The following is a 21,062-nucleotide window of genomic DNA, read 5'->3' on the forward strand; positions in this document are numbered from 1 at the left end:
GATACAAAATCCGTCAGTTGTAATATCCACTTCCTCAGTATACATACATCACCCCAGGATAATCTCTAACACCAGGTTTTCCTGCCAAACAGCTTGAGCAATCGAGGCAGACAAGCTTCAACGTTGAGTGATTTGTAGCCACTCAAGTTTTCCTCCTGGCTCCGGTGTGTGCGCTCCTTACGAGCGATCCCGAAGCAGTCCGTGTGACGCAGGCCAGAGAGAACAAAAAAAGGTGGCTTCTATTTTTAAGGACGCCGGTGCCAATTTATGTAATTTCTCCCGGTGTGCGAGTGTGTGTGTTGCAAAAGTTGACTTCGGCTTTGTGGTGTGGCGGTTGTTGTTTTTCCCTGCTTCTCGTCCAGGCTTGGCCCTCCCCAGGGTGATTGGAGGCAATTTGCGTGGTCGCATAAATGTCAAATATTTTTAGAACACTGTCGGAAATTTTTCTCCCTCGTATCTGGGAAGTGCCGGGGTTTCTTGGCCCGATATTTGTGTTGTTTTCCCTTGATGGTGATGGCGGTGAAATGTAAGCTTTCAGCACGCACAGGATTATGATTGCTGCCTTGCTACTGTACAGCAAAACAGAAGGACACCCAGGGCAGAATGACGAGAAGTGAATTGAGGGAAAAAATCCTGAGAAGCGTTGATAAATTGATGCTGTCGTCTCCCGGCGGAAAAGCTCGTCTCACAGTCGTCCCCTTGTTTGGCGAGTGTGATTGATTACATCACTAGAGGTTTCCCTCTGATTTTCTGGTCAAAAGGCAGGGCATCTTTTATGCGACGTAGATTTTTATTCCTTTGCAATTTGATTGTTCAGTTTGGTTTTGCGCGCGGTATGCGGTAATAGACTGGGTTCACCCTCTTTTGATGTCGCCAAGACGCCAATCTCACCGCACAGAATGGAACGGCGAACAGCTCGTCTCAATTCCAGCAGAGAAGGACCCAATCTGTCAAATAATCATATATCTTCTCTTGTTGTCCTTTGTGCCACTACAATACAAATTCCACTCACACGAGAGTGAAATCCCGAAGCAAACGAAGTACCGTTTACTGTCGTCGCCCCTTTTTTTGCGCCTTCTTCGTCGAGCAACTGTAAATTCTCGCCCATAAAACCTCAAATTTACTTAATCGAAACCCCTAAACATATATAAACCTCGTCGCGCCACATCCCTGCTGGAAAATGGGACTCAATCATGTTAGACAGTCGGTGCCACCACACACAGCTTCAGTCTCTCTCTCTCACTCTTTTTTTTTTTTTTTTTTTCATAAAATTATTTTTATTAGGTCCTTTTCGGTACTGGGACCTGGTTAGGACCGAGTCGGCTTTTGTAATTACATTTGGCTTAATAATTACAGAGGATCTTGTGTGTAAATGTTAGTGGGAGGGGAGCCGATTACCCGCGGCCTACTCGGGGTTAGTAGGGAAGGGATTGATGTTAAAGACGAGGCGTGGGAAGGGAAGGGGGATTCTCTCTCACTCTTCTGGCGAGGACCAAATCAGCGCTCTAGCGACAGAAGGACAAGTGAGTCTGTGTGCTGTCCTCTGGAAGAAGGGGTGACATTGACTGTGGCGGATACATGGCGTCAAGAGACGTCCTCGGAGTCGTCGTCGTCGTCGACGATCCTGTGGGAGGCGGACGCGGGCCGGGACCCTTGAAAGGGTGCAGAGTGACGACGTAGTGGCGAATTTTCTCGAGGCGCAATAACCCTGTTCAGATCTTGGAAGAAGAGAAGGATAATAATCCTGGTGGTCAATCTTCCGAAAGGGATAACACGCTTTTTGCATCTTTGTGATAAATAATTTGTAAAAAATTCGAATTGAAACATAACATTACAAAAAGTAACGTTCTATTGAATCTGTCCATATTTGACATTTCCAGGCTTTTGATCAAATTTTATCCTTCTGAACAAAAAACATCACCCTTTCATCACAGTTATTTCATATTCCACCGTTCAGTGTACAGAGTCATGGGGACAGAACGTAACAAAGAAAAGCAAAAAATCCACCCTGAACTGAGTGTTGCAGTTTGACTGAACCGTCGAACGACGACGACGACAGACGGACACCGATTTCTCCTCTGGCCAAAAACTCCATCAGTTAGAATAGAAGCACCCTGCATACTTCGCAGTCAGAAGCAAAAAGCAGAATTCTTTGCTTGCGGTGTGTGAAGCAAGAGGTTTATTTGTAGAAAAATATGTTTTGATTAAAACTTCTAAAATAAATTTTTAACTGACATCGACAGCAACCTTTTTTTGTATTTTTTTAGGTGAGTTATGACGTTTCAAAATTGGTTTTTGTGAATGTCGTCCAAACCACCCCTTTTTGGATTGCCTTATCCCGGCGTACGGCTTTAAGGGTGTCTTCATAGGATCTTATATAGCCAACAAATTTTGGTAATTGAACATCCGAGTTTTTTTTTATAAAATTTTGTAAAATATTATGATTTATGATGAAATCCGTTTTCTTATTTACGCTCTTAAGCTTAAAAAGTTAAATTTAAGTGAATAAATCAAAACTTTTTATGAATCTGATGATTTTTTTTATTAAATAATATAATTTTCAAAAACTCGATTTTAAATTACCGCCAACACTGTGGAATTCACACCGCTCACAGAGCGGACGGGTGTTAATGTGAAAAGTGCTGCAGGGAGCCACCCTAGACTGTTGTGCCCAGCCTCAGTTTTGTGTGCACACACATTCCTTTCGGTTTTTGGGATTCGAATGGTTTGCTCGTCGGTCGGTCGGTTGGTATATATTTTTCACTGTTGCTGTTTTCCTCTGGGGGTATTATTTATTATTTTTTTTTGTTGCTCTTTCTGGCTCTTTCTGGGTTTCCCAGGCAGGACTCTTTCCCCGAGTTTTCCCCGGGTGAAAGAGGGGATGGCAGCAGAGATATGTTTTAGCTTTTCGCAACAAAAAAAGGACTCGACGCAAAATGATCCTTTTTTTTGGAAACACTAGTGCGATTGGGGAGGGGCGGGGGGAAATTTCATTTGAAAGTCGGCTCCCACGATTGTGTGAATCCATTTATGGAAAAATGTTCTGCTGATGGGGAGCGGTGGATACGTCGAGGAATCGTAGTCATAAGGATTTGCTTTGGGTTCACCATGATGTTTCAGGGAGAGCGGGATTGGTTTGGGTGCCATGTTTGGAAAAGCGATGACTATTTTTTTTTTCACATCGAACCCTATGGCTTAGACAGCAAACACATTGGAATACATTTGTGAACCTTGGAGCGGTCGAATGAGGCGGATGAACAGAGCCAGTGGCGACGGTCGAAGGATTTCCCGTGGAGAAAGTGATTGTTATGGAGTTGAAATTGATGGGGGATTATTAGTTTTGAAATGCTTACAGTATTCATACACTTAGATTGTGTTGTTGCACCATGGATAGAACATTGAACCAACCTGCAATGAAAAGAAAACAAAAATAAAATTAGAGTTGAAAATTCTGTTGTGATAATTTTAAGATAATTATAAACTGTTTGGATCAGGAAAAGTGGGCCTTCTCCCACTGCCTGTTTCGAAGCAGTTTCCGCTTGATCCTTAAACCGAATAAAAAGAAATTAAAGCTGGTACTACTCGGAAGAAAACCAAACCAATTTTTAAGCCATTTTGGAAAAGCAAGCAGCCATAGCAAAGCACTCAATTTGCTTTGTCAGGTCCTCCGGGTCGGCATTTGAGGACAACCCTAACCTTCCTGGTAGCGAATAGGCTCGATAGGAAAAAAGGCAAAGCCATAATCCCAATCCCAATGTGCTGCTGCTGCTCGGTTGGAACCGTTTTTTTGCTCGGAATCCTTGCTCGCCATTTTTCTTCAGCATTTTTTTTCTGACTCGAAAAGGAGCATAAAAAAGCGAAACCTTCAGGAAAATTACGAAAGAGAAGACCGGATCATTGGGTGGCTGGGGGAAAACGGGAAACGGCTATAAAATATGTGTGTAACTCTGAAGTTGAAATGTCGTGCATGCGAAATGGGTGGACGAGGTGCTGGATTGCGGGAGGATGAGGAATAGTGCTTTGAGATGAGAGAAGCGTTTCAACGCCAACAGTGGAATTAGGATGAGTTCTTTAATATCTTTGATGTTGATCAGTAGGATAAAAGTGCATTATTTTGAATAGTAAAATGTATTTATTTAAAATAATTGAATAAATGTCACCCCAAAAACGCTTCCACCAACAAGGCAAATAATTTTCCCAATCCAAATTTTCTACTTTCAAAAAGCTCAGAAAGACAAAAGTGGTAAAAATAATCTACATTGAATTTGGATTTCGCTTCATGCTCTGTCCACAGGAACAAATACCACTTTTAAACTTCCTCGTCCCTGTGCTGGGATGCTTCGCTTTGTATACCTGTGGGACCTGCCGGAAAAACTTTTTCCCTCCCTACACTCTGAAACTAAAGGACGTTGCAAAAAACGACAGTCCGGAGAAAATTTCCCACTCCACCGTCAGGCTTCTCTGGTGTGGTCGGTTGGTACATTTGAAGTACATTTTCAGAGCATTTTTCTACCATCCGTTATTTCCGATTACCATCCGGGTGGGGGCGAGGAGGTTCTAAGGCAGCATCAGAAAAAGGGACAAAATGCCACTGAATGTTTTCCGGAGCAGGTGGGACGATAGCCCGGGAGCGGGAATGGAATGTGTATTCCGGAAGAAACTTTTCCACTGAACTGGGAAGATGAGATTGAAGCTGGAATCTCGCTTCTCACCTCACACTTGGGCAAAAGAAGTGTCCTGGTCGCTGGGCCGTCCTAGCAGGACTGTTATAAATATCAGTTTAATTGTTTTGCTAGACAATTTTTCCGTTTTCCCAGTTTTCTTTGTGGCTTTGCTAGTTGCTTGTGTGTGCCCTGATGCCGGTGCTTTTCTGTTCGGAAAGCAGTCGGGATAGACGGGCCCATTTCGAGTTCCATGCTTTCTCATTCCGGGATAACCCGGCTGTCGGGATCGGTTTGCATTACGTTGTCCACCGGAAGATTTATGCTTGGCGCGCTTGTGCTCTTGTGCCAACAGAGAGGCAGAAGAAAAATAATCTTTTTTAAATTGGAAAATTCCCTGACAGTTGAGTACCGGCAAAGATTGTTTTTTTTTGTCGAGAAACTTTGGTGTAAACTATGGAAGCTAACAATAGAACGAGATATAACTTTTTTAAATTTAGTTCATTTTCACCTTGATGTAAACGCATTTTTCTGGTTTACTTTGCCCTAGAAGTGACCTGTCCCGCCCGTGTGGATCAATCGGACCGCGTACTGGACTCACAATTCAGAGGTCGCCGGTTCGAATTCCGCGGCGGGCGCTCTAAAATTCTTTTTGTAAATATGGGTATTCGGCGCCGTCGCTCCGTGCCATACTTTCATACACTTAGGAGCCCAGGGCGGCGAAGTCCTTGTAGATAAAAAGGAAGACACTAGTGGTTGGTACTAGCAATGGTGGCCGACAGCTATAAGGTCAACTTCATTTTAGAAGTGACCTGTCAAAAAAAGTTTTGTTGAAAATTAGAAGTAGTAGTAAATAATTCATTTTACCCGCACATTGCTCTGGTGAATTATTTCAGGAGGCCGCCATGTAAAGGCAATCTGAAACCTCAATAACCAATAATACTATCATGTTCGTCGACCTATCGGCTTCAATCAACAGTATTGGTCACTGATTACTGCAAGTGATTCTCGGAGACAACCCCATTTCCGACGGGGCATCTTACTGCCTCGATACACACAAACACACATACATATACAACCGGGTGGTCCTCATTTCGTATCCCGATGGTTTATATAGTTGCTACAAACGTGGTACATGATGATAAAATCAGTAACCCAAAACCAGTCCAAGACCGTTCGTCCACTCTGTCCTTTTTGCTCTGCACCTCGCGTGTGTACCCTTGCTGCTGCTACTGTCGAGGTCGCATTTCACTGCTGCTATTGCTCCACAGAGTGTCCTGTACACATAGCTACAGCAGCAACAGAGCAACAACAGAACGTCTCGAAAGCTACACAGTGCGGCGTTAGCTGCGGGTGGATGAGGAAGGACGAACAAAATTCAGCTGGCTTTATTTTCTTGTTGCTCCGACCTGCCAACTCGTCTCGACATATTTTCTCGACTTGACTTGGTTTTATGTACTAAAGAACACACATACCCTGAGCCAAAGGGAGAGAGAGAGAGAGAGAGAGAGAGAGAGAGAGCTAGCTCGGCCACATCGTAAAGCACCAACAGTTTGTACATAGTGGCAAAAAGCACCAGACATGTTTTGGGGCCAACCAGTCAAACCACCCACTCACCATCGCCCACCACCCAAAACGTGGTTGTTTTCCATTTTTTTTGTTTCGCACGTTCTTCCTTGGCCATCGAGAGAAACTCACTCTCTGGCGGAACTCACCCATATGGTCACTCACAGCTGAGCTTTCGTGGGTGGGTAGGCAGCATGGCATGTTCGCATGGCAGTGTTGAGCGAGCATAGTACATAAGAAAATTGCGAACACGACGAGGAGCAAACAAACCGAGAAAACGACGACAGAAAAAAAAACTGACGTCGCAGGTACATAACAGCAGCATGATCTGTGTGAACATGTGGAAAAAGCTCCCTTTTATAGCTTTGGTGTATTTTTCTCCCGACAGGCAGTGCCACCCCCTTGCTGGTGGCTTTAGGGGGTTGCCATATTGAGGGCAACTTTTGGTAAACAATGAAAAGAGGATCTAATCTAAAAAAAATTGTGTCGTTTTTTATGCAATATTATTTTCTTTGTAAAATCCTTTTTTCTGTCTCTAACCATTTCATTAAAAAAATATCAGGTTGAGAAAATCAATTTTGACCAGCTGTGAAATTCAACCACTGTTTGGTTTCTCAAACAGAGAAACGACATCAGCCCCAACATCGTCGTTACAGTCGTCATTCTTGCAAGGAACGAAGCTCCACCGTGTGGATCCCGCTCGTCACCGACAAACTCTGTCGGTATTTTATATACATTTAGTCCTTCTGCTCTCTCACCCACTTCACCCCTAGGGTAGGCAGGAACGGCAGCTAACCCACTTCATTTTACTTGGTTAGTCTTCCCACTCGCCCCCCCCCCCCCAAGGTCTCTCGGAAGTTTTCCCACTTTTTCAGGCGAACTCTCGGGCGCTCGGCTCCGAAACCATAATGTTGGAAAGCATAGCGAAAGCGAAAAAAGCAGCAGCCGAGAGTTGAAGAAAATCACTTTATGTAGATTCGCATCACGGCTGTGGACGGCTTTTGGGGGTAGGTTTGGAATACATAAAACACCGCCTCGTTGTCGTTGCTCGGAGGATAGGATCCTGAAAACAGGAAGCGAGACAACGCTGACGACGACGACGATGGGAACGACGACCGGGGCGAAGGGACCTTCGGAACGGTGCGGTTTGCTTTGCCGCTTTATACGGAAAACTTTTACCGCGCGGCGCTTATATTTCACATGAAAAGTCCTTCTGTGTTTCGTGTTCGCTTTTTTGCCCTTCTTTGGCGGAGTTCGTCCTGACACAATCCGGCGCACCCTCCGCCTCCCCACTGACTTCGCTGAGCCTCTGTGGGCGACCAGGACCAGGACGACAACGGTGAGATGGTTCCAAAACGTATTAAATATGGAGAAAGGCAAACGGGCAACTCCGGTGCACGGAATCCATTCGTAGGTCTACACAGCCATGCACACACGCGGTGAAGATGCCACAGAAACTTGTACCACTTTGGAATATCTTTCCAAGTTTGCTTCACTATTGTCGACTCGCAATTAAAGCTGCACTGTGGGTGGAAATTCAATATTTTCTATGCAAAAAAAAAGAAAAAAAGGCAAAATAAAAACTTGGTTCAGCATCTTTTTTTCTTTCTTTTATAATTTCATATTTTTATTGGCCATGGATTACACAACTAGACATTTTGAAGTTGATGTCCGTAAATGCTTTAGTTTCGTAAAGGTATGACAGATTTGGACTCCCTAAACATTCAATCGACAGAATTGAATTTTAGCGAATTTCCTGCCTATACATGCTATTGTAATTTTCAAGCATAAATGCTATGGAATCATCTTAAGCAACCACGCGCACCCACGTTTATCTGTGTACAAAGTTTGCTTCTGAGCAGGTTCACATCGAGGAGCAGGTCGATTGAAGCGTATTAGGGAGTCTAAATTTATTATACCATGACGAAACTTTTATATTGACGAGTTGTATTATTGTTACTTGATGAGTTTTAAAAATAATACCATCTTTTGATAATAAACAATGCCAAATTGCTAAAATTTTGTCCAATTCTTTGTATTTCCGCTAAGATCAAGCATTACTACTACCGAGATCACCTTTAGCAAAAATCCACAAACACCTTCACACAACAGTAACATTAGCATTTAAATGGCATCGAAGGCCGCATCCGAGAAGCTGCTGGAGGCTAAATTTCTCCAAGAACGGAGGCAGATTTCCACCGACGATAAACTTTGACGGTGTCTTTGGGTGCCCCCGGTGCCTCGCTCTCTCTGACTTTGTGAAATCTGTGAAAATTTGTTCGTACTCTCCTCCCGAGGGGGCGATTCTTCTGAAAATTTAGGCTAAATTCCGGCTGCTTTCCACCCATCAGGCGAATAAAAACACCGAGCGCCTCCACTTGGAATTTAATTTAAACACCTCGTCCTCGTTTTGCCTCGGCCTCCGGTTCATTCCATCTCCTTTCCTCGGGCAAATTGCTCCGTTGATGGCGGAGGTGGAGGCCGCTGGAAAAGCTGTTCAAACTCTCGGAAAATCTCTTTTGGGGAACGGCAGCGCGCACCAGATAACACTCATCCGGTTGCCAACCGCTTTTTGCTCTTTGCCCGTTCCGGCAAACAACTCTCGGAAGCTTTCAACGTTCGGGCACAGGGCCTGTGGGGGAAGGTTGTCCTCTGATGGAAGCGCAATCATATTGTAAAATTTCCAAGAAATTTTCACCGACTTGCTGGTGGTGGTGGGTTGGGTGAAACAAAGTGAACAGCAGAAGCAACAACGGCTTCCGACTTCGAGATCCTGTCGATTTGACGGGTGGAGGGGAGCTGCCAGTATGAACAACTTTCGTCTTCATCAACTTTATCGAATGCTATAAATGTCGGAACCTCTTTTAATCCCAATCCACTCATCTCCCTTTGAATCGGTGACGACGGTGGACCCGTGGGAGGGTTACCTGGTCAGAGTTGGGAAATCCTTTCGGTTGGGCGTGGAAGGGGGAGGAATATTGTACCTGTCGGTCTGAACCAGGTCGAGACTCTCGAGAAAGTTGAAAGTCAATCCGTGAAAGGAGGAGGTTTGGGTTAAACTTTATTTGGAATGCTTCAAGCAAGGGCGAGGGGAGAAGAGATGCCGTTCAACAGCTTTACATCATCGCAAAGGATGAGTCTGGTTTGGGGGTCTACCAAACTGGATACATAAAGTTATATAAATAAAGTTTGGGAATTATGCGATTCATGGCTGGACGTGGAAGGTAGATGGAATTTGTTATGAAACTAATCAAATGGAAATTTATTTTGAAATGTCAAGCATAAGACTGGGACTATGTGAAAATTTGTAGTAAATTCTTAGAATTTTATTAGAATGCCTTTTGAATGAAGATTTTGAAAATCTGTTTTGTAAAACAGTTTTGCTATTTTTCTAATCTAATCTAATCTAATCTAACACACAAACGTAGCCAGTCCGATAAAAGTGGAAAGTTTTGCTTCTTTCGACAGAAACAAAAAAAAAACATACAAATTCTACGACAGACAAAAAGTTGAGAAACTTACATCAAAATTCAAAAGGATTAGACACAAACAAATGACTGTTTTGTTGTGTTTTCATGTGTGTTTTTACCTATGCACGAACTTGTACACATACATAACCATTAAATCGGTACGCCCGATTTTCTCCATGCTACCGAGGATTCTCGGTGAAACCAGAGAGAAGGGATACTCTTTGGTGAAACATTTGCTTCTAGAATGGCAATAAAAAACAAACAAACTTGGGAGAAGGATCTCGTCCTTGCCCGTCCCTCCGACTGGGAAACTGGTGGTAAAGTTTGCCTTTCTCTTCGAAATGGCTTTCGTACTGAGCTGAAACGTACCACATTCCTCCGCTCTTCTTTCCTCCAGAATCAACCCACTTCGACGGAGCTTGGAATCCTCTATTCAGAAATAAAACTTTGACATGGAGTTCGACTACGAGACTTGTACCATTTTTGCCTTTTTTATCCCTCGATGCTCGGTTCTACCGGCTGCTGTACCCAACCCACCCCCCAAACCCTATGTGTTATATATTATTTTACTTATTTTCCTCTCAATCACCAACTGAACTTGGTCCTTTTCCGCTGGCCCCTGCCCCTCTATCTCCGTCACAGCTTTGGAGAGTAAAGACAACGCCGAAAAAACATTGTGACGGTTGTGGCACAGCTTTAGGGTGGGTGGCTGTTGGTTGTTTCCTCATCTTTCCACGTATGCCCCCTCCCCCCCAGAATGTTTCGTGTGCTTTTTATGTCACTTGTGGAGACTTTCGCCGTTGTCGAGCGCTTCTAATAAACGAAGATTTTTGAAAATTGGAAAAAATCAGTGTTTGTAAAAGAAATTCACAAATTTACATTTTTGGAGCAATTTTTCGTCACAAATTGATTTTTTGCCACGTTCTGTTAGAATTGGGCTCAAATCGTAAAATTACATTTGAGTTCATTTCAGTACAAAACATAACAAATTTCTCTAGCGTCTCCGCTGGTGCGTCTGGTTTCTTTAATAATATTTTTTCCTGATATGTTGTTGTTATGTACTGGGTAGGTATGAACTTGATGAACCCACGTCAAACCAGCAGGATCAAGACCAAAAGTTCTCCGATTTTGGTAATCGAAAGTTTTTCCAAAAGAGTGATTAAGGAGATATTTATGTACTTTTCAATACCGGATCTTAGCAGGACTAAAAAAAAAAATACTGGATGCCAATTTTGGTAATTGTTAATTTTGTAAATTTTGTCAATTTTGTCAATTTTGTCAATTTTGTCAATTTTGTCAATTTTGTCAATTTTGTCAATTTTGTCAATTTTGTCAATTTTGGCAATTTTGTCAATTTTGTCAATTTTGTCAATTTTGTCAATTTTGTCAATTTTGTCAATTTTGTCAATTTTGTCAATTTTGTCAATTTTGTCAATTTTGTCAATTTTGTCAATTTTGTCAATTTTGTCAATTTTGTCAATTTTGTCAATTTTGTCAATTTTGTCAATTTTGTCAATTTTGTCAATTTTGTCAATTTTGTCAATTTTGTCAATTTTGTCAATTTTGTCAATTTTGTCAATTTTGTCAATTTTGTCAATTTTGTCAATTTTGTCAATTTTGTCAATTTTGTCAATTTTGTCAATTTTGTCAATTTTGTCAATTTTGTCAATTTTGTCAATTTTGTCAATTTTGTCAATTTTGTCAATTTTGTCAATTTTGTCAATTTTGTCAATTTTGTCAATTTTGTCAATTTTGTCAATTTTGTCAATTTTGTCAATTTTGTCAATTTTGTCAATTTTGTCAATTTTGTCAATTTTGTCAATTTTGTCAATTTTGTCAATTTTGTCAATTTTGTCAATTTTGTCAATTTTGTCAATTTTGTCAATTTTGTCAATTTTGTCAATTTTGTCAATTTTGTCAATTTTGTCAATTTTGTCAATTTTGTCAATTTTGTCAATTTTGTCATTTTTGTAATTTTTGTAATTTTTGTAATTTTTGTAATTTTTGTCATTTTTGTCATTTTTGTCATTTTTGTCATTTTTGTCATTTTTGTCATTTTTGTCATTTTTGTCATTTTTGTCATTTTTGTCATTTTTGTCATTTTTGTCATTTTTGTCATTTTTGTCATTTTTGTCATTTTTGTCATTTTTGTCATTTTTGTCATTTTTGTCATTTTTGTCATTTTTGTAATTTTTGTCATTTTTGTAATTTTTGTAATTTTTGTCATTTTTGTCATTTTTGTAATTTTTGTCATTTTTGTCATTTTTGTCATTTTTGTCATTTTTGTCATTTTTGTCATTTTTGTCATTTTTGTCAACTCATTTGTCAGTCAACCATGCTCATGATCATGTCCAATCGAATTAAAAGTATCATGTTATCTTCATTGAAATGAGTTCCCAGAACATTTTGCTAATGATTAATTAATGTTCAATAAAAATCGTATCTCAGAATCAGCGATGGAATAATCATCATCAAAAGAAAATATCTGGACGTTCATCAAGAGAAAAAATCCGTAGGGAGCATGGCTCTCCTCTCTCGCGCACGAAAAATCGGTAAAAGGAATCTAAAAAAATCATCATCATTTTTATTCGGCGGAACATCTTTTTCTCTACTGCACTTGCAAGTGTAACGTCACACGTCGAAAAATGACCTGTCTCATTTTGTAGATGGGCAATATGTGTAAACAAAGTGAAATAAATATTTTTAAGTGGTGCTGACAAGGAAATTCACAAAAAATCATCAGTAGATTGATTTTCTTGGAGAGGTTCGGCAGCGATTTTCTTTTGCGTGATTTGCCTCCTCTCTATTTCGCGGATGAAAAAAGTTCGCAAGCGAAAATGATTTTTTTGCGATTATTCCATCCCTGCTCAGAATCCTGTTAACGTGGAAATTCTGCATTTTTTTTATATTTTACGTAAAACATCTAGAAAAATATTTTCATATCAGGAAAAAGAGAATGAATGTTACAGATAAACTTAATTCATCTCTCGCTCGTTTGCAGCTTCTTATAGCTAAGGGAAAGGATTCCAGGAGGCGAAAATTTCCCCAAATGAGAAAATTTTCAGCTCTCCCATCCTCCCCCTACAATCTAGCACCATTTGAACGTTGGGAGGAAATCTTGCATCTTGGTTAGTCCTTTCTCACCAGCAGCGTGTAGGAACAGAAACAGCAACAATACAAATAATGATAATATAACAAATATTCCTCTGGCATACGTGGTGCCTGGAAAAAGCTTCCAGTGTGCACATGTATCCGTCCTGCCTCACGTCACTCCTTCCTCCGGGCACTTGGTTCCCACCACCAGGAAAAATAAGTTTTTCCACCCTTTCTCGTAGATCCAGCTACTGATGCCCTCAGCGTTTCACTTGTTCTAGGGTGAAAAGTATGTTGTGTGTGTGGTGCTTTCGATGGGGAAGGTGGTTAGAATTGTGCACAGTATTTGCTGTTGTTGGTTGCATCGGGTACACAAAAGCTGGCAGAAAAACTATATAAGCCAAATGGAAAAGCACCAGGAGTCAAATTGAGTGTGTACTCGGCGGCAGTATAGCAGGGAAGAGGGATTATCTCGGGAGACATATTTTTCTCACTGCATCAAGCGGTTGCATGAGCGTGGAGAAGCGCGGTGGTTCAGGTAGAAAATAATCGACTCCAATATGCCTTGGGACACGCAGAAATGTCTCCCTTCCAAAAGCGGAAGTTTGTCACACTTATACAAACCCGTGGTAACGTAGCCATCCAGTGCACGCGTGTGGTTGGAAAATGTGAAAATATGTGATATAAATACATTTTTTCATACATATTTATGAGACGACCTCGTTGGCCACCGACTTCGTCTACGTTTCCGCTGCTGGATGGAATTTAAATGGGGTTTAATGACGGCTGGAAAGGGGAAGGAGGGGGCAAGTAAAAGGCTAAGAAGTTAAAAGTTTAAGTAAAAATTGCTTCGGGAAGAAAGTGGTGCGCTCAGCACTCACCAATATCGCCATCCTGTGTGTATGCATACCGAGCTGATTGCTGGTGTGAGCATCCGTAATAAAGCAGGAAGGAAAAGGAGACATTCAGGGATAATAGTGGGTGATGGAGGGAAAAGTGGAAAAGTTGGCGCCGAGGGGCTGCTCAATGGACTGATTAAAACAGATTCATTTTTGCTCACTTTACAAGCGTCACTGATTTAAGCATGAACCAGTGTCACAATTTTGCATTTGCAAACATTGGTTGACCCCTCGCTCAACGGCAAGGTAATACTAGCAGGAACGTGAATAGCGCAAAACTTTGTGCAAAGAAAGCGGACCAAAATAATAATAATAATAAAAAAACGAAAGCCCCACCAAACTCGAAAAGCGAACAAGTTTATAGCTCTAGCAGTCGGCTGGTCAGGGGGTGAGCACTTCAAGGATGGTGGGGAAAAACTTTTGCGATCCTCGCGTGGAAAGTCGAGGAAAAATTAAATCGAAAAAAAAACGAATGGTGGGAAAACAAGGACTTTGTGAATGCGGAGGAATGGGGTCACGCAGGGATGGGAGTGGGATGCAGATGTGGTGTCTGGGACGACGACGACGACGACAGAAAAAGGCAGAAAAAGGTCAGATGCGGATTCAGTTATCGTTTTGGTAAATATGTAAAGTGGGTGGTGGGGAGAGGAGAGCAGAAAAACGTGGAAAAATGGCATTATATACAGTGGGTTGTGTTGCGAGTGCACCCGAGACTGTTGATGGTTGATGATGGTGGGTACGAAGGGAACAAAACAGCTAGTACGTTTGGGAATTGAAATGAGGCGAATCGACCAGGTCGTGGTTCAGCGAGACCGGTGACAGAGTGGCCACTAAGTGGTGGCTGAGGTGTCAAGTGTAGGTTGGGGAAGGGTAAATAAAATTAATCGCAAGGGTTCACTCCTCTATCGGAAGGTATCCTATTCGGGATGTCGGTGTAGCTCGACAATATCCCGAAAAGAGTAAAAAATCATGTTGGTACGACATAACCAGAGTCCTTTCAATCCCTTTCTTCTGGAAAAGCAATTTTCAGGGGGCCAAGATATGGGAGTTGGGGACAGAAGCTGAAACGGTTTGAATAATACAACAGGAAGTGAAGGAAAATTTATTATCCTTCCTTGGGCGAGTATGTGTGTGTGTGTGTGTGACCTGACCACCCCGATCTCTTCTCCATCATTGCTCGACAACACTGGGAGTTGGTTGCAGTAAATGTATATGTTTTATTGCTGGCTGGTGCCATTTGGCCTCGTTGGTCGATGGTCGGTTAGTGTCACTTGGCTGAACATGTTGCTCGGGTGCCTTCCAAGTGTGTTTGTCTTTTCCGGCGGGATCCGTATGCTTGGGCATATTTTCCGATAAATACTGTGTCTCTACATCAAAAGATCGTTTATATGATTAACATTTTGAAAAGAACTAGAGTATTATTAAATTGAAACAGGCAGATAAAATGAAATTGATGTGAGGATTCGATTCGCCATCCTCACTAAAGAAATTTTACAATTTACGTCATTAGTAAACCTTTTGGATCCACCTTTACGTATGCATATTGAATCAGCAAGATATTACCAAAGATCTTTCAATACGCAGGAGATACTAAAGTTAGTTTCAAATTAATTTTGAAAAGTGGTTTGAAAACCTTACCAAAACAGGGAAGATCTGTTTTTTTTTTATGAATATCATTACTTAGAAGGTATTCTTTGAATTTTTCTAGGATTAGTAAATAGAGTTAAAACTAGCATCTGGAACATATGCAAATTAGAACATTTAGTAGCAGACTCTGCGAACACTACCAAGAGATTTAAACTTTGTTAAAAAAATGGCCATATAATTTTGCCGAGAAACACTGTGAAGTAGCCACATAAAGTACCATAACGGCGCTCAGTGAAACGTGATACTCGGGTACTACAAAGTTGAAAATTCCTCTCCCTGAAAAGTCTTCCTAGCTTGCCACAACAAAGTTGTCATGATAAAAATATCCCTACAGCTCCAAGTTCACCCGGAGCAAATAGCTACTCTCCATCGTTTTGTGTGAAAGTCAGAACATTAAATAATCATAATAATGGGCCAAAAATTTATTTCCTCGCTTAACTTTTGTACCACCGAGGAGGGATGAGAAAGAGCTCAAACACACACACACACAAACACATGCCCACAGGAACCGTCCCAAGGCAAGTGGTGGTGAAAAGTGAGACGCAGAATTTGGTTTTTCTCTGGCTCGGGGTGAAATTTTCCTCTTGTGCTCCCGATGGGATTGATCCCTATATTCCGGAATAAGAAGCGCTCGTCGGGACGGCACAGAAAAATGGTGATATAATCAAACCATAAACGTGTGTGTCGAACAAGACTCGCACAGCGGAGGAGAGGAAGGCACCGAGGACGACTTCGAAGAAGAAAGGAGCCAACCGTCCTTTGAAGGATGAGGCAAATAAAGTGGGAAAAGTTTCCGTTGGTTTCTTGAAGAGACCGTGGCGCGCGTGGGAGGAGGAGGTAGCGGGGAAAAGGATGCTGCAAAAACAGCAATACATAAGAAGGCAAATGGGAAAATCCCCCTCTTCACCGACCTTCCTCCCACCCCACGGACAGTGGTGGAAAAATATCTCCACTCAGTGGGTTTCAGTCAGATTTGCGCTTTTCTTCTCGATTCGGTTTGGTGTCTTCTCGGAATCTAAATCCACCCAATGTCGAGATTGGCGAGGGTTTCCCCGAGGTAAAGTCCGGAGCCGTAGACGCAGATCTATTGTTGTTCGCTTTATGTGTTTATTGATTTTATCCCTCGCCTCAGCAAAATCCCACTACAATACACATTGTGGGCCTTTCGGCGATGGGCGGAAGGAAAAATTGACCTTTTTCTGTATCTTTCACCCCCGGCCTCCCCTGCAAACCCCCCGCCGTCTAGGCCAGTTATGGGTTTGCTTCAAAGTTGGATCCTAATCGGAAAATTTCCTACCTTTTTCATAGCATCGATGGGCTGTGACGGAGGAGCAGTGGAAACGAGTCCATTGAAGTCACAAAAAACTGCCAAGTGGACCGGAATCCAAGGAGGCGTTCGGAAAAAAGGATTTCACTTTGAGGACCGAAGAAACCCGGAATTTTTCCGTTTTGGCTTGTTGGGCATTTTTCTGGTTCTTTCTATGCACATTAAAAAAAATCATGGTAATATTACATCTGGGAAGAGGTACATCTTTTATGTCAGGAAAATGTGTCATTTTACCAAACCTTCCAAAATTAAAAAAAAATTGTTCACTTTGCAGCATTGCCTTTGCGTTCTCGATAACGAGATTCCTACTCGAAACTAGGTGTTCGAAGGCTTGATTGTTGAAGCAATTGCAAACCTCCTTTGGATTGTGAGTCCAATTGCCTACCAGTGACTCCACCTAGACAGGACCCAGAGAGACAACTCCTACACCTTTTTTTTTACTGTGTGCACATATGACCTTCAGAAAAAGTAAACTAGATATTATGGTGAAATAACATGAAGAATGTCCAAGCAAAAACAACTTTTATCTTTAATTTAAATTTTTATCAAGATGACAACCAGTCCCACGAATGCTAAAAAAGAAAACAAACACCAGAAAATTGATCCTTTTATAAAGCAGGACCTAATTATGATCACCATCAAATTATTCTACCGCTCATACCAAATTAATTATTTCCTCCCCATCTCCTGGCAGAGCGCGCCATCAAAAATCACCCCACAATGGGACAGAAAAGATGAAGCAAAAAAAAAAATCTTAATAACCACGTGATTGAGAAATCTGAACCCTAATTTAAAACTTTCTATTGAGCAAATCTTTCCGCGGCGAGAGCCTCTTTTGTGTGCGCGCTCTTCTGCGAGGGTGGAGAGCCGCGTGAGATCGGCCTTTTTGCAACATTTCGCCACATTTTTCTCATTATCATTTCGGTCTTTGAGACCTCTTCTCTGAGTGGCAACTTTTCCCCCCACGCAAGCCTCGTGGCCAGAACTCGCTCTTTTCCTTTGTTTGACGAAGGGTGGTCTAGAACGGAACGGAACCTTATGCCGTTTTTCCGGTCTGCCTTGAGGGTTGGTTATGGCAGTGAGGGTGGAAAAACTTCGCAACCGATCTTGAGCGAATCTTCCGCTCCAAGAGTTGAGTGCAAAGCACCAGCTATCAGATAAATTAAAATTAATATTTTATAAGAAGAAAAGAGGAGAGGCGAAAAGTTTTTCCCGTGCTTTTTTTTATTTGTTTCGAAACATTTTTCTTCCTTCTTTCACGTCTTGGTGTACCACCTTTCAGCGAGGCACGATTTCAGCACATTTTTTTTGTGTTGCTCCTTGGATTTTGCTAAGGCAATGTGCGTATTCGAAAGACGTGAGGAAAATCATGAGAAAAGTGGCAATATTGAAGCTGAGTTTTTGGCCTCCGGGAAGAAGCGGATCTTCCAGGAGGGAAAAAGAACGTTCGCTACCGGCGTGAGGAAAGTCGATGCTTGCCGGCGAAAGAAAAAAAAAAAACGAACAAAAACAACTAGTACAAAAAGACGAAAGAATATCCTTGCGCGGAAAAATGGAAAAGCTTTTCTTTGGGTAGGCAGGGTTGGTTTTGTGTCGCCTGCGTTAATTGTTTTGAAATTATTTGATGAAATGATTCTAACATTGATTTGATTACATTTATTCAGCTCTTCAGATATAGGAAGTCAATTATAGTAACGGTTGAGTTTTTTGTTTTTATTGGGTATAATTCAAGGCTGAGCTGTAGGTTAGTCGAGGTTAGTCGTCGACTAACAAGTTCTTTACAAAAAATGTCGCCCTCCTTAAACAATTTGGCGCCAAGTTGTCGATTTGTGCTGTGCCTTCTTGTAAAGATAAAGCACCCCCTCAGGAAGCCCCAGGGCGCTCAAAATGCCATTTTTGCAAATTAAAAAAACAGCCTATGGGAGAATTAGTCTTTTTAAATACATTCCAATCGACAGAAATATTTTTTGTTCATTGCCGTGCTAAGTATCTCCCATAAGTCTCTTGGAACGAAATGATATTTTTATGAGGTTGGTTTTATTTTGCTATTTAATTCATCAAGGGCCAAAACCACAGTTTGACCTTTTAGTAATTCCCGGTTACCAGCTTAATTCAATTCTGTCACTTCAATAATTTATGTGCTGCGTTGAATTGTTTTCATGTTTAAAATTAATTTTTAACATAAAAAAAACCAACAGCTGACAGTTGACTACAACCGTGGCAGGTCCTTTTTGCGCCGTTGAGAGACCTTTCTCGCCCCATCAACCAACGAAGGAAGCGGTAGAAGCAACACCACCAGCAGAGTGGTGCTATCAGGAAGGCAAATCTTTTTATATTATTTTCCTTATTTATACCTTTCCTCCCCCACCGTCACTTACCGTCCCCTCTCATTTCAGCCGGGTCTATCCCGGAGAGTTCGTGACACGGTATGTCACGCTTTCCCATTTGGCTGCGGGACCAAGACGATGAAAATTGTCGATCCCACCCACCCACAACCGCCCACCATGATGCGAGATGCGACATGGGGCACGGGAGTGTGGGGGGTGGTTTTCCTTCTGCGAAAGAGCCTCCTTCGGAGGAATGTTGCCAAAGTTTGGTCCCTGGGGTGGGGGTGGGTGGGTGACGGGATCTTGAAACGAGGAAGGATTTAATGGAGAGCAACTTTTGGTAACGCTTTTTTTGTCGTGATCTTTATTCTCGTTTTCAGCGGGAAAATTTTTGCCTTCGTGGAAAACCAGTGGCGTTTTTGGGGCGTGTGCGAATGTTTTATAATATTATTCTTTGACGATTTTTCTTTTCTGAAGGCTTTTCGCTCGGGTGCGTGTTTCATTTTTTTTTCTTTCTCTTGGTTGTTGTTAATATTCTGTCCTCAGGCTTGGCTTAGCATTTCCTATGCTTTTGACCTTTTTCCGGCCCGTAGGCTATCGCAAAATGAAGCAGCTGATGGGGGGAGGGAATTTTGGTGGGAAATTTTGCTCCTTATATAATCGTCGTCGCTCGGTTCAAAGTAAGTTTGACGTGAGTGTGTCTCTTTTTTGTAAGCTTCCGGTTCTTTATTGGCTGGGTCGATGGAAACTTTGCAAAGGTCAGTAAATGGATGAGTGGTAATGTTTGCTGACATTCTCTTTCAGATTGGTATTTTTTTTGTGGCGTGTTACTGACAAAAAGTAAGATAAATTGTGTTTGGCCATGATTGGAAACAAGCTCGATAATGGTTGCGGACGAGCCCTATCATCTAATACACTATGCGTTCCTCGAACTCAAACCTCAAGTCGGCACACACAAACGCCAATAATTATTCTCGCCTCGTCCTAAATCAAGCAGTAAATTTTCTTCCTTTTCCGGAATGGGGCGAGACTAGCAGTAACGGCAAAAGTTATTCTCGTCACGACCTTCTCGAAGCTGCTGCTGCTACCCATGAGATGACTAGCGTCATAAGGTTCACCCCACTTTGGTCCCAACCCCATCCGGGCCTGGTCAACCGGGAAGCAATGTCATAAAGCAATACTCTCCCCTCCTTTTGTGGGGTCCCCAGATTAAGTCATTTTTTGTGTTCCTTTCGCCAAAAACTCATAAAAATGTAAGCGGCAAAACTCGCTGCTAGGGATGTGCTAGGGTGGTCTTAAACGGGAAAAAGATACTGGAATTGAAGGCTTACAAAAAAAGGTTTAAGAATTGCAGTCACCCTAACACCGACTGGGTGCAAGAACCCCCCTCTTTATGGCACCCAACTATACGAGCGTGTGTCCACCGTTCGTCATTCGATGCGATGATGGCGAAATAGGACTGCCCATAGCGACACTGGGATCCGTCGTCATCCTTGTGAACTGGGCCCTCCACGCGGCCAGCCAATGGGAAGGACGAAAAGAGCGCGCTCAATGTAGCCACAAGTTTTCCATTGTTTGTCCATTTATTCGTGTAGATTGAGCATGGTGGGACAATTTTGAGATAGTTTTTGGAAAATTGTCGAAAATGGCAATTTTTCGGAACACCCTTGAAACGTCGTAGGTCACCCTGATGGCAAAAAAAAACGGGTCTGGTTATTTCAGCGAGAGAACCTCTGGTTGAGCCCGATCCGAGTACTAAAACGTCATGATTCGAATTCCTGGACGCTTATGAATTAATTTTACTTATAAGTTCACAGTTAAAAAATGTGTTGGAAGGTTTAATTTTGAAAGGTTGAACCTCTTTAATGATGAAATTTTACCTCAATTTAGATTGAAAAAGTGACATTACACCAGTAAAGTGGTAAAATTACACATTTTTAGAAGTAAAATTACACATTTTTTCTGACATAACAAAAGTACTCCTTCCTAGATGTCATATTACCATGATTTTATTTACTGTGTTGTCAAAACTGCATCATTAGATGAATTTTCTCATAAAATTTAATTTCAAT

General features: G+C 41.9%; 2 protein-coding genes across 3 annotated transcripts in view; one reads left to right on the plus strand and one right to left on the minus strand.

Moving 5' to 3' along the window:
• LOC120428629 (uncharacterized) overlaps positions 1-21,062 on the plus strand; it is a 95,982-nt gene that overhangs the window by 33,552 nt on the left and 41,368 nt on the right. The gene's annotated exons all lie outside the window — the stretch shown is intronic.
• Positions 1-21,062, minus strand: part of LOC120427606 (zinc finger MIZ domain-containing protein 2-like) — a 71,089-nt gene that overhangs the window by 20,346 nt on the left and 29,681 nt on the right. The window contains exon 2 of one of the 2 annotated variants that reach the window (XM_052711208.1): positions 3,354-3,408. The exons of the other annotated variant lie outside the window; for it this stretch is intronic. The gene's annotated coding sequence lies outside the window, so the exon portion shown is untranslated. The remainder of the gene's footprint in view (positions 1-3,353; positions 3,409-21,062) is intronic. 2 annotated transcript variants of the gene reach the window in all.

Source organism: Culex pipiens, chromosome 3 (genome assembly GCF_016801865.2).
Source record: "Culex pipiens pallens isolate TS chromosome 3, TS_CPP_V2, whole genome shotgun sequence".
Lineage (NCBI taxonomy): Eukaryota > Metazoa > Arthropoda > Insecta > Diptera > Culicidae > Culex > Culex pipiens.